The sequence below is a fragment of the Notamacropus eugenii genome, chromosome 1, assembly GCF_028372415.1.
Source record: "Notamacropus eugenii isolate mMacEug1 chromosome 1, mMacEug1.pri_v2, whole genome shotgun sequence".
Classification (NCBI taxonomy): Eukaryota; Metazoa; Chordata; class Mammalia; order Diprotodontia; family Macropodidae; genus Notamacropus; species Notamacropus eugenii.
This window is the reverse complement of record NC_092872.1, coordinates 211552990-211567648: the sequence shown is the minus strand read 5'-3', so window position 1 is coordinate 211567648 and position 14659 is coordinate 211552990. Positions and strand designations below refer to the sequence as shown.

The 14659-nt window shown below is 36.0% G+C and overlaps 2 pseudogenes; one reads left to right on the top strand and one right to left on the bottom strand.

Moving 5' to 3' along the window:
• The window catches only part of LOC140511725 (cytochrome P450 2C19-like), a 106871-nt pseudogene that overhangs the window by 38728 nt on the left and 53484 nt on the right, over positions 1-14659 (top strand).
• LOC140524574 (FUN14 domain-containing protein 1-like) lies at positions 12703-13209 on the bottom strand (annotated as a pseudogene).

The window sequence follows — 14659 nt, the reverse complement described above, 5'->3', positions numbered from 1 at the left end:
TCTTTCTTTCTGGCCACTTCATTTCCAAAAGAGGCATGTGGGTTTAGGGTCACCTGAGATGTTGGTGAGTGTGTTAAAGGCAGAATGACGTGTGGGATCAGACAGGAAGCAGTATTGATAGAGGAGAAAGTAAAGTGACCCTTGCCCCACTTCATTCTTTTCTCCTAGAACAAGGGATATGAGTCAAAGGTCCTTGGACATGGACTTTTTGACATGACTGTAAAGAAATGTGGAGTCTAAGACTTCTTTTTTCCTGCTTCGCTTTGTGAGCATTATTGTGAGCAATGGAGAGAGATGGAAGTAAATCAGTCACTTCTCCCTGGTGACCCTGAGGAATTTTTGAATGGAGAAGAGGAGAATTGAAGAGAGTCCAAGAAGAAGCCAAGTACCTTGTGGAGGGGTTAAGGAAAACAAAAGGTTGATGTTTCTTCACTTCATTGCCATTGACCATACAAAAATTCTTCTTATCCCTGGTAACTTAGGCAGACTTAGATTGGTCCAAGGAATTTAATGTATTCTGAAATACCCATCCTGGGGATATGTCCATATGTGTGAGGTCATTCCTAGAAGCCTTGAAGGGTCAGGACAGTTGAGAGAAGAGATGAGAGGCAGTATAGCTCTGCTAATGAGTTCATGCTAATCTTTTTTTAAAAATTAAATTATTTTGTTTGTTTTCAGTGTTCTACAGTCACTTCTATTTATCTTAGATTTTTTTCCCTCTCTCCTTCTCTTTCTCCCCTCCCTCCCCCCTCCCTCCCTGAGATGGCATACAATTTTATATAGGTTCTACATATATGTTCCTATTTAATACATTTTCACCTTAGTCATGCTGCATAGAAGAATTAAAATGAATGGGAGAAATCATAAAGCAAACCAAAACCTAATTCAAAAGAAAATGATCTGCTTCATTCTGCGATCAAATTCCATAGCTCTTTCCCTGGATATGGAAGGCTTTTTGCCTTAATAGACCATTGGGAATTTTTGAAGTCCTTGCATTGCAATGAAGTACTAAGTCTACCAGAAAAATTCCTCACACACTGTAGTTGTTGCTGTGTACAAAGTTCTCCTGGTTCTGCTCCTTTCACTCAGCATCAGTTGATATAAGTCTTTCGAGGTCTCTGAAGTCTTCCTGTTCATCATTTCTTATAGCACAATAGTATTCCATTACATTCATATACCACAATTTATTCAGCCATTCCCCAATTGATGGACATCACAAAGAAAGCTGCTATAAATATTTTTGTACATGTGGGACCATTTTCCATTTTTATGATCTCTTGGGGATACAGTCCTAGAAGCAGTATTGCTGGGTCAAAGGGTATGCACATTTTTGTATTCCTTTGGGCATAGTTCCAAATTGCTCTCCAGAACTGTTGGATCAGCTCACAGCTCCACCAATAATGAATTAGTATTCCAACTCTCCCACATCTTCTCCGACATTCATCATTTTCCTGTTTTGCCATGTTGCCAATCTGATAGGTGTGATGTGGTACCTCGGAGTTGTTTTGATTTGCATCTCTCTGATCAATAGTGATTTAGAGCATTTTTTCATATGACTATAGCTTTGATTTCTTCCTCTGAAAAGTGCCTGTTCATATCCTTTGATCATTTGACTCAGTTCTCTCTATATTTTAGCAATGAGGCCTTTATCACAGACACTAGTTGCAAAAATACTTTCCCAGTTTTCTGCTTCCCTCCCAATCTTGTTTGCATTGCATTTGTGAAAAAACTTTTCAATTTAATGTAATGAAAATTATCCATTTTTCACTTCATAACGTTTTCTATCTGTTCTTTAGTCAAGAACTTCTCCATTCTCCATAAATCTGATAAATACCCTATTCTTTGCTCTACTAATTTGTTTATAGTATCAATCTTTATACCTAGATCATGTATCCATTTGGACTTTATTCTTGCATATAGCATCAGGCATTGGTCTATGCCCAGCTTCTGCCACACTGTTATCCAGTTTTCCCAGTAATTTTTGTCTAACAGTGAGTTCTTATACCAGAAGCTGGGGTCCTTGGGTTTATCAAACAGTGGATTACTACTCATTGACTACTGTGTCTTGAGTACCTACCCTATTCCACTGATCTACCCCTTTGTTTCTCAGACAGTACCAAGTTGTTTTGATAACTGGTGCTTTATAATACAATTTGAGATCTGGTAGGGCTAGAGCACCTTCCCTATCATTTCATTAGTTCCCAGTTCATGCTAATCTTGTGAGGAGGTAGTGGGGAGAGGAACATTTAGCAGGATGACTTTCTATGTTTTTGTTCCTTTTCAGGTCAGGCAGAGCTCACAAGAACCTAGCAGCACTGGTTCTGTTACCTTTCGTCAACAATTCTGGGGGGGAAAGGCATTGTTTTTGGATCATTTTGGGGAATCCAGGGATTTTCCTGATATTTTCTGACCAGCTGTAGGAAGGGAAGCAGAGCTGAGAACATTGCTAGGAAGGCAATGAGCTGACTCAGTAGCATTTCTTGGTTTTTGACTGGTGCCTCCCTAATTTACCCTCCCTTCTATCAGCTCCCTCCCTTTTCTTTCTCCTTTCCCTTACTACTTCTTACCTCCCTTTCATCCAACCCCTCCTTTTCTTTTCCCATTTTCTCTCCTATTTCCCATAGGGTAAGTTAGATTTCTATACCTAACTGAGCATATTATTTCCTCTTTGAGCCAAATCTGAGGAGAGTAAGGTTCAAACAATGCTCATCTTGCTCCCTTCTTTCCCTCTACTGTAGTGTGTCTTTTGTACCTCTTCATGTGATGTAATTTAACATTTTTTCCCTCCTCCTTTCCTCTTTTCCCAGTTCAATTCTTTTTCACTACCTAGTTAAATTTTTAATCATGTCATCAAACTCAGCTTATTCCCATGCCCTCTGTCTATGTCATAATACAGATACTTTCAAGAGTTACAAGTATCATCGTCCCACGAAGGGATATAAACAGTATGCCCTTAATGAAATGACATGTTGCTTTTTTTTCTTTCCTGTTAACTTTTTTGAGCCTCTCAGGTATTATACTTGAAGATCAATTTTTCTGTTGAGCTCTGGTCTTCTCATCAGGAAGGTTTTTAAGTCCCCTATTTCCCTAAATGTCCATCTTCTCCCCTGCAAGCTTATGCTTGATTTCACTGGGTAGTTTATCCCTGGTTGTAATTCAAGTTCCTTTGCCTTATGGAATATCATATTCCAAGCCGTTTGATCTTATAATGTAGAAGCTGAAATGTCTTGTGTAATTCTGACTGTAGTTCCATGGTATTTAAGTTGTTTCTTTCTGGCTGCTTGCAGTATTTTTTCCTTGGCCTGATAATTCTGGAATTTGGCTACAATATTCTATAGTGCTTTCAATTTGGGATCACTTTCAGGAGGTGATCTATCGATCCTCTGGGCAATTATTTTATTCTCCATTTCTAGGATGTCAAAGCAGTTTTCCTTGATAATTTCTTGAAAGATGTTGTCCAGGTTATTCTTTTTATCATGGTTTTCAGGTAGACCAATAATTCTTAAATTATCTCTCCTGGATACATTTTAGAGGTTAGCTGTGTTTCCAATGAAGTATTTTATGTTTCCTTCTTTTTTTTTCTTCATTGTTTTGATTGTTTGACTAATTTCCAGTGTCTCATAGAGTCATTAGCTTGCAATTGCCAAGTTCTAATTTTTTAAAAATTGTTTTCTTCAGTTAGGTACTATTATCATTCTCATCTTACAGATGAGGAAACTGAGTCCGAAAGGGGGTTAACGATTTGGCTAGGGTCACATAACTAGTGAGTATATGAGGTCAAATCAGGTATTTTCTGACCCACAGTCCTGTGCTCTATCTTCTGGGCCACTTAATTGCCTCTGCTATAAACTCTAAGATGGACTTTTCCCCAAATTCCCATCATAATCATCCATAGGTCTGTACAGAAAGTGGACCCAGTGTGATAACATACTCTGCAACACAGCAGAGTAAGAATGTTGTGCCACCGGGGTTCTGCAGATTTCTCTTCACATCTATGTAGTCCAAGTTCCTATTAGATGGTGAAAATTGGATCAATAAAAGAATTTCCCTTTTTTGTTTTGCTTCATTTGTAGGATACAGTCATCATAAAGAAAAGTCTAGGAATTATGAGCTGCTCTGTTTTTGATGGAAAGGACAGTCAAGGATCTGAAGGAATAATTGAAGTCTTTCATCACATCTGTATCTTGTCTAACAATGGGGCTTTTAATCTATTTTCTATATTACTTGTCTATTCCTTCTTTCTGTCTGTGGTCTGTGAAATACTCTCATGATAATATCACTCTTGATATTATCTCTTTACCTAGATGCTTCTCATTATGCTTTCAACTGCTTCCTGTATCTTAATGTATACTACCCTACTATCTTTTTCCTATTCTGTTTTTTTTTTTTGAATAAGATATACTCTTCCCAGAGCTTCATTCTTATGAAGAATCTCATACTAACAACTCCTAGTTATAACTTTGAGGTCAAACTTGATTCCTTGTCTTAAAATTTCCAACCCATCTTCTTTTATTAGCAACATTTTTAAGCATTTAAAAACACTTTTTGACAACATTTGCGAGAAATCAAAAGAGTTATCTTTCTAGCCTTTGCTAGGTGTATCACATTCCTGGCCATGAGTCTATCATTCCTATATTATAATTCAGATGTGGTCCAGAAATCCAAATCCCATTCTCAAATGCCTTCTTATAAGATATCCATTTCTGAAATCTCCCTTTCTTTCTGAATCTTTTGTTTTCACTAACAGCCATAACAAATACATTACCTGTAGGTCTTTAGTTTAGTTTTTTTTTTGTCCTAAATGTCAAAATCTTTGGAAATTCTCCCCAGGTTCCTTATGAAAGTATTATTTTTCTCCTGTGAATCACTTGAGGTAGATAGTAGTCATTCACTTTGACAACTCTTGGGAGGCTCTCCATTATGTCTTTAATACATGTTCTGAGAATGTGGCAAACCTATCTAATTTTGTCACTGTCAGCAAACAGCTGTTTCAATATCTTTCCATAAGAGCTCACCAACCATTACTCTTCTCTTCTTCCTGGATCTCTTACCAGATAACACCTGTGAAACTACTTTACCATTCTGTGGAGTACAAGCAGGTGCTTCTTCCTCAAAGCTTCTGGTTTCATCATCATTAAGAAGAACTACCATTTTTTCTGGCTCTTGGCTTATTCTTCTGTGTGATATTATTTTATTTTTCAACATCCTGACAAAGGTCAGAATTTATTTCTGCTTCTTTAGTTCATCATGCATCTGTTTGAACTTATCATTATTGATGTGCTTATTATTTGCCCAGGCAGCTCCTTCCTTCTTTGATAGATCTAATGGTCAAAAGCTATATTATTAATCTGAGATTTGCTTCCTTGTGTCTTTTTCTCATTAGTACTGATTCTGCCTCATAAGGTGTCAAAATTCAGTTTCATTTCTCATAACAGTATTGCAGACTTTCTAATTTACTATCAGCACATATGTTTTAAAAAATATTGACTCTTTCCATACTAAACAATGAACAGTTTTGACTAGATGATGATTCTAAGTTCTCTTTCAAATCTAACATTTTATAGTTCTTATTTTCTAATTTGCTTTGTTTGTGTCTTCTCCTTTCAGGGTACCACTATAATACCATTATTGTCTTCTGTTCTGTATGATGATGTATGATGTTCCCCAATCCAAACAAGTTAGACCCAGGTCACTTCCTGGATGGAAGTGGCAACTTAAAGAAGAGTGACTATTTCACACCTTTTTCAGCAGATAAAAACATTCATCTAAATATGTGTGTCAAAGATGGATTGATAACTCAGAAGACCTGTGTTTTTCAATCCACCTTTGGTACTCATTACTCATGAGACCTTGGTCAAATTATTTCATTTTTTCTGGGCTTCAGTAACCTTACCAAGTCATAGAAATAATCAATAGCTTCATTAAAGAGAATTACAATAATGAGACAATATATAAAAACCTTTGTGATATTATAAAAGCAGTGATCAGAGGAAAATTTATATTTCTAAATGCTTACATCAATAAAATAGATTAAAGAATTGTGTATGCAATTAAAAAAACTAGAAAAAAGGACAAACTAAAAATCCCCAATTAAACACTAAACTGGAAATTCTGAACATTAAAGGTAAAATTAATAAAATTGAGTGTAAAAAAACCCATTGAATCAAAAAAATGAAACTAGGAGTTGGTTTTATGAAAAAATCAATAACATAGATAAACCATTGGTTAATTTTATTTAAAAAAAGAAAGAAGAAAGCCAAATCACTAGTATGAAAAATAAACAGGATAATTGTACTACTAAATGCAGATGAATTTAAAGTAGTCATTATGAGTTTTTTACTCTATTATCTGCCAATAAATTTCACAATTTAATGAAATGGAGAAATATTTACAAAAATATACATTGCCCAGATAAGCAAAAGAGGAAATAGACCTATTTTAGAAAAAGAAATTGAACAACCCATAAAACAGCTTCTTAAGAAAAAAGGTGTATTAAGACCAAATGTATTTACAAGTGAATTTTATTGACATTTAAAGATGAACTAATTCAGATATTGAATAAATTATTTGAAACAATAGGCAACAAAGGAATCCTACAAAATGCCTATTATGAGACAGAAATGATACTGAAACCTAAACTAGGAAGAGCAAAAACAGAGAAAGAAAACTATAGACTATTTCCCTAATGAATATGGATGCAAAAATCCTAAATAAAATAGTAGTTAAATGATTACATCAATATATCACAAAGATTATATATTATGACCAAGTAGGATTTATATCAAGAATCCTTCAACATAAGGAAACTATTAACATGATTAATTATCTCAATAGTAAAGGTAAAAAAAAGCCCATATGGTTACAGCAATAGATGCAGAAAAAACTTTTGGTAAAGTTTAATGCTTATTTCTAATAAAAACATTTGAAAGTATAAGTATAAATGAAATTTCTACTAAATTGATAAAATGCATGTATCTAAAACTACCAGCAAAAATTATTTGTAATGGAGATACACTAGAAACCTTCTCAGTAATATCAGGTGTGGAACAAGCATGCCCACAGTCACCAGTATTATTCAATGCTGTACTGGAAATTTTAGCAACAGCAATAAGAGAAGAAAAAGAAATAGAAGAAATCAGAATGGAGAATGTGGTAATAAAATTACCTCTTTTTTGCACATGATAGGATGATATACTTGGAAAAATCCCGAAGAGTCAACTAAAAAACTAGTTGGAACGATTAGCAATTTTAGCAAAAACAAAAAAAATCCCCACCTCCAATAATTTTAGCAACGTAGCAGGACACAAAGTAAATCCACATAAATCATCAACATTCCTATGTATCACAAACAAAACCCTGCAAGAAGAGATAATAAGAGATACACTATTTAAAATAACTCTGGACAGTATAAAATACCTGGAAGAATACTTGCCAAAACAAACCTAACAACTATATATTCACAACTATAAAAACCTTTTAACGCACATAAAACCAGATTTAAATAATTGGACAAATATTAATTGTTCATGGGTAGGCAGGGTCAATATAATAAAAATCACAATTTACCTAAACTAATTTATGTATTCAGTGCCATCCCAATTAAATTACCAAAAATTTTTACTGAATTAAAAAAATAGAAAAATTAATTTGGAAGAACAAAAAATCAGGAATATCAAATTACTAAGAAAAAGTATAAATGAAGATTGTTCAGCAGTACCAAATTTTAAATTCTATTTTAAAGCCTTTATTATCAAAACTATTTAGTAATGGCTAATAAATAGAAAGGGAGATGAATGGAACAAAGCAGACATGCAATTTACAATGGCATAGAAGTATATTAATCTTGTTTTTGACAAGTGTAAAAACTTTAGATTTTGTTCTTTAGTAAAAATTGTTTGGAAGACTAAAAATCTGTATGGCAGAAATTGGTTAGAGTCAAATATTTCATGTCACTTATGAAGATAAAGTCAAAATCAATATATGAGCCAGATATAAAGATATTACAAGAAAAATTGAAGAATATGAAACATATTACTTATCAGACTAATTGAGAAGTGAAAAAAATTTTAATAAACAAAGAGAGAGCAGAGTGAGGTTTAAAGAAGATAATTTTGATTGCATTAAATTAAAAATGTTTTGTACAAATGAAACAAATGTAGACAAGGTGAGAAGGAAAGCAGAAAATAGGGAAAAATTTTGTACACAGTTTTTCAGATAAAGGTCTCATATCTCAAATATATAAAAAACTTTGTAAAATCTATAAGACTATGAATCTTTCCCCAAGACAATTTATAGTCATAAGAAAAAAGATGCTCTAAATCATTACCTATTAGGCAAATGCAAATTATAATAACCTTAATATTTCATTTTATAAATGTCAGATTGGCTAAAATGATTGACATGGAAAGTGATAGATGGTGGAGGGGATGTGGAAAAACTGGGACACTAATTCATTGTTAGTGGAATTGTGAACTGATCTAACTATTTTGGAAAGCAATCTGGAATTATGCCCAGACAGTTATCAAACTGCCTAAATCATTTGACCCAGCAATACCACTACAAAGTCTATTTCTCAAGATTATTAGGGAAAAAGGAAAAGAACCTATATGTTCTAAAATATTTGTAGATGCTCTCTTCAGGGTGGTAAGAAACTGGAATTTGCAGGGATGTCTATCTATTGGGATATAGTTAATATATTGTGGTATATATGATTTTGATGGAATATTCCCATGCTATAAGATATGATGAACTCAGTGATCTTAGAAAAACACAGAGAAGTTTGTATGAAATAATGAAGAGTGAGATGAACAGAACCAAAAGGACATTGTAGACAGTAACAATAATATTGTTTTAAGAACAACTTTGAGCAAAAAATTCATTTTAACGATTATAAATTCCCAAATTAACTACAAAGAACGTATGAAGGGAAATACTGTTTTCAACCAGAGAAAAAAGTTGTACATAATAGTTTTGTAGGTTCATATGCAATCTTTTTTATTATACTAAGTTATAGAAATGCTTGTTTTATTCCACAACTTAAAAATGAAATTAATAAGAAGGAAAAGGAAAAAAGTTATTGCTTTCCAGAATGGTAGGACCAATTCACAGGTCCACCAACAACAGTCTATCAACATGCTTGTGTTCCTGAAGGTCTTCAAGCATTGTCATTCTTCTATCTTGTCAGCTTTGCCAAACTGATGCATATGAGATGAATATTCAGAGATCCTTTAATTTACATGTCACTATTAATGATCTGGAGCCATTTGTCAGTTGGGGAATGAGTTTATCCTTCTTGTCTTTATTAGCAGATCAGAGTTCATTAGAAGTAAAATCATATTTTTCCAGAAAAGGTGGAGTCATGTAATGATTAGTTTTGTGTTTACAATTCATACAGGCATTGGATTCTCAGCCTTCCATATCATTAATAGTAACGAAGAATTTCAGAGGATTCATCTTTGATGACTGTTTTTGGCCTAGTGTTCTGTATTTCATGTCTGCTTCTTATTTTAGCACGGAGGAAGGCATTTGCAAGAGGAAAGTCTCCCTCCTGGTCCTGTTCCTCTTCCAATTATTGGTAATATATTGGAGTTGGATACTAAGAATATCCCAAAATCCATATTTATGATCAGTGAGGATCACTCTAGCCTACTGGGTTCATTTCTGACTTTCAATGGCAATGTGTTATGGGAGACTGTCTTCAAGAAAATTATTCTCATGAACATAGTGTATGTCAGAGAAAGGAGGTACTATACAGATTATCTAGTTCATATTTTGATTCAGTTGTGACCACCATGGACCAATATCTCATCAGAAGTGGGGCACTATCAGGCTCTATAGAAGTCTGCAGAAATCAGCTGGGAACAACACTAGATAAGACTTAATCTCTTTTTGAAAGGGATTTTTATTTTCTGTCACTATGAACCTGAAAAATATCAGTGTAAACACACACACACACACACACACACACATACGCAGAAACATTGAAAGTCTGGGTACTTATTCCTCTTTTATTTTCCCTCCCACAAGAAACAGAGGGGTGGAACTAGTTCACAGTGCCATGTAGTCACCCCTTACTTTTTTAGCAACTCAGTAACATGTGAGGAACAGCCTACTCCCCTTCACAAACTCTACAATCTATACATGTCCTCCAAGATTCTGCTCTGGACCACGTTCTTTCTCTATTGCACTTGGTTATTTCACCAGCTCCCTGTGAAATCACAGCTCTAAGGAGATCTAAACTCAAGTCCAGTGCTGAACTTTCTTCCCCAAACTCTTCTCATTTCCCTAACTTCCCCTTTACTCTCAAGGAAACCAGTTTACCAGTATCTAGATTTCCAACCTAGAGGTCATATTCTTCCTCATGTGCATTTAACCCCTATATCCAATCTGTTGTCAAGTTCTTTTGATTCTCCTTACAATAGCTCTCATAAAACCTTTCTTTCCTCCCTTACCTAATTCTGTTCTTAGTCTTGACTCTACACCATCACCTTTAATCCCTCAATCCTTCATTTCTTTCCTAAGTCATCACCCCTGCTTTAACGGCACTGTTTTCTTTTACTCTATCTTGATGGCTTGGTAAACCAGTTCAACTCTACACTGTCTCCCTGAGTCCGTAGCCGCTTTTTGTTGGTTGTCTTTTGCCTCTTCTTTTTTATTCACAGTACCAAGCACAGTATCTGACACATAGTAGGTGCTTAGTAAATATTTGATTGGTTTATCCTGCTAAGCCTCAGCCCCGGATCACTCACCCTACATCTGCTTTGCTCCTTCACATTGTGCTGCTGAATGAAGTTGGAGAAAATCACGACCATTCTGGTCATGTCCACTGCAAATTTATGTACACAGCCTCCACTGGGCTAGGCAATCCTGCTGTACTCCCTTTATCATGTCACTTCCTCACTCCCCACAGTAGTTCTTCCAAATCTTTTCATCCCTGCTTCACTTTCCCATGGCTCCCCTTCCTTCTACTGTTCATCTGAGAACCTGGCCTCTTATGTTTGCAGAAAAATTGAGGACATTGACCATGAGTTCCCTCCTTCCCTTTTCATCATTTCATTCAATAAACATTTGTTAAGTGCCTACTATGTGCCAGAAAGCATTGGGGATTTGAGAAGTGGCAAAAGAGTAGCTTCCCTCAACGAGCTCACAATCTAATCAGAGAGTCAAGATGCAAACAAATATCCAAACAAGTCATCTCCAAGTAGTAGACAACAGAAAGAAAGCACTAGAAATAAGAGGAAGTCTGAAATACTTTCTGTAAAAGATGGGATTTTACTTGGGACTTAAAGGAAGCCAGGGAAGTCAGTATGGTATCACTCATATGCGTTGTCACTATCTTCTTCATCCCTGTCTCACATGAAGAAGAGATCCCAGTCCTTTCCAGGGCTAAGCCTCTCTATCTGCACAAGTGATCTTATTTCATCCCATTCCCTTCAACAGATTTCCTCCTCTGTCATCCCTAGTCTCTCTTACTCTACTTGCTCCTTCCCTACTACATATAAACATGACCATTTCTCACTCAACTTCAAAAATCCCCATTTGATTATTCCATCCACTCTAATGATCATCCTATGTCTCTTCCCTTCTTTGCCTCTAAAATCCTTGAAAAATTTGTCTTCAATAGATGTCTCCACTTTCTGTCTTCTCACTTTCTTCTTAACCTTTACAGTCAGACTTCCAACCTCATCATTCCACCAAAATTGCTCTCTCCAAAGTTGCGAGTGGTCTCAGTTGTCAAATCCAATGGCCTTTTCTTAATCCTAATTCTGAACTTTGGAACAGTTGATACTGTTAATCATCCTCTTTTCCTTGTTACTCTCTTCTCTCTAGGTTTTCAAGACACCATTCCTTCTTCTCCTAATAAACTATCTCCTCCTCAGTCTCCTTCAATGAATCCTTTTCCTGAGAATGCTCTTTAACTATCAATGTCCCAGAGGGTTCTGTCAGGGGTGCTTTTCCATCTGTACTACTTCACTTGGTGATCTCATCAGCTCCCATGTGTTTAATTATCATCGCATGCTCATTATTCTCAAATCTCCTTATTCTACCCCAATCTTTCTCCTGACCCCCAAGCTCCCATCTCCCATTGCTTTTCAAATGTCATAACCTCCACATGTACAAATCTAAAGTCATTCTTTCTCCTAAATGCTCCCCTCCTCCTATTTCCTTTTGTCTGTTTAATTTGTTTTTAATATCTCTAGTATGTATTTCTAATCCTTCCATAAAAGAATATTACAGTTCTATAGTTTATTGCAAACAGATTTCTTATCTGTTGATATTCAAACTATAGTACATATTATTTAATTATTGGCACTGTTTACTCTACAGCACAATGGAGAATGCTTTTTTAAATAAAGAAAAAAATAGCAATTCAATAGAAAAAATATCAAAAAAAGGTCCTTTTACCAAAACAATTACATATCTACACCAATAGTTACATTAAAAATACTAATTTCTGAACAGGCACAGGATTAAAAAGTCATGATCAAAGTTAGCCAGATTTTGTCCAGAAATGTGACATATTTTGACACAGTTTATTTATTTATTTTTTAACAAATCCTAGTTTGCCAAGCTTCAGAAGGCAAAAGTCTAAAAGTATAAGTTTCCATGTTGTCCACCGAGCTAATCTTCTTGCCCAGAAGAAGTTGATGACCAGTACTACTTTGCAAGAGAATACACTGTCACCAATGTTTCTGTTGTTAATTAATCCATCAAAACAACAACATTCATGTCCTTAAGATGCAAGGCGTCACCAGAAGCCTCCCACAAATCTGCTGGATACCACTATGTTCTGTTTGATAAATTCTGTTGACTCTTCAATGATGCAATGTATTGATTTTAGGTTCAGCTTTATTTGCTCTTTTTTTTTAATCTGTCTTTTTGTTTTGTTTACATCTTTTTCAACTTTCTTTCAGCCAGCTTGCACATAGCCACTATGACTGGCAATCTGCCAGAGTAGAAAGTCACCACCCACTGTAGTTGCTGCAAATTTCCCAAATTTCTGGAATAAAAGTCCTACACACCTTCCAGCAACTCCACCCATTACAATCTGAGTAGATACAGAGTATTTCCCTACAATAGGTCCAGTGCTGCGGCCAAATACACGGTTCCACTGATAGTGTCTTCTTGCATACTCTGTTAAATCCAGTACTTCATAAAAGTCACCATCATCACTGTCTGGTTCATGGGACAGGGGTTCCTGGTTAACATGGCCAGTGACCTGTTGTCAAAAAGACCCACCCACCCGCCCCTAATAGCCCCCTTTGAGAGCTACTCGCCCCTCTAGCTTCCTTTTATTGTAGAAGGCAGCACCATTTTATGAAAACTCCTTACCTAGATGCTATCCTGGACTATCCCCTATCTCTCACCCTCCCCATCCAAGCTATTGCTAAGACTCATTACATTTTTGTGACATCTCTTGAATAGCTTCCCTTCTCTCAGACACAGGCATCACTCTCATACAGGCCCTCACCACTTTATACCTGGATTATTGCAATAATCTGCTAGTGGATCTGCGTTCTTCAAATCTCTTTCTGCTCCAATCCATCTTCCATTCAGCCACCAAAGTCATTTCCCTAAAGTTCAGATTTGATTATGTCACCTCCCCCACTCTGTAAGCTCCAGTGGCTCCCTATCCCCTGTAGGGTCAAATGCAAAATCCACTGTTTGGCATTCAAGCACATCGAAACTTAATGCCCTCCTTTCTTTCTTGTCTTCTTACACCTTATTCCTCTTCATACACTCTCATATAATGACACTGGCCTCTTGACTGTTCTAGGAACTTCTCTTGTCTTTGGGCATTTTCCCTGACCATTCCCCATACCTAGAAAGTTCTCCCTCCTCACTGATACCTATTGACTTCCTTTAAGTCCCAGCTAAAATCCCATCTTTTACAGGAAACTTTTCTTGGGTTCACTGAAGTACAAGGGATTACAACACCAAACTTTACCACTCTCTGTTTTGTGATTATCATTTATTAATGTTTAATTAAAAATTCCCTTGTCTTTTCTCTAGACTTACCTGTCCAAGACCTAGACTGGGTAAGATTATTTCCACCATTTACTGCCTTTGCTCTTACTCCTGTGCTAATGAATGAAGCTAGAGAAAATCATGAAAATGTGCCTATTGGGTCCACTACAGACTTTTCATATCATCTCAACTGGGCCCTCACTGTGACAGAGCAATCCTTTTATGCTTCCATAATCAACTATCTTACTATAATGGTTTTCCCAAACCTTATTTTTCCCCTTAATCTTCTCAGGGCTTCCTCTCCTTGTTCTCCTCTCAACTGACAGCCTCAACTCCTGTTTCACCGAAAGAACTGAAGTAATTTGCCTATAGCTCCTTCTTATACCTACTTTCCTCCCTCTTCCTCCTTCCTTTCCTTCTATTCTTCCTGCTTTTCTTCCATATATAATAAGAGACTGGCCAAGGAAGTAGCAGTCTTGAGAGAACATGGAGGTTGAGTGGACCCAGAGTACATACAAAAGAATTTCCTCCTCCCTTCCACCCTCCTTCCTTCCCTTCCTTCCTTCCTTTCCTTCCTTTTTTCCTTCCTCCTTCCCTCCCTTCTTTTTTTCCTTTCTTCTTTCCTTCCTCCCATAACAAGGGAATTTGAAGTCCTGGGAGAAAATGGATGTTGAGGGAACCGAGAGTACAT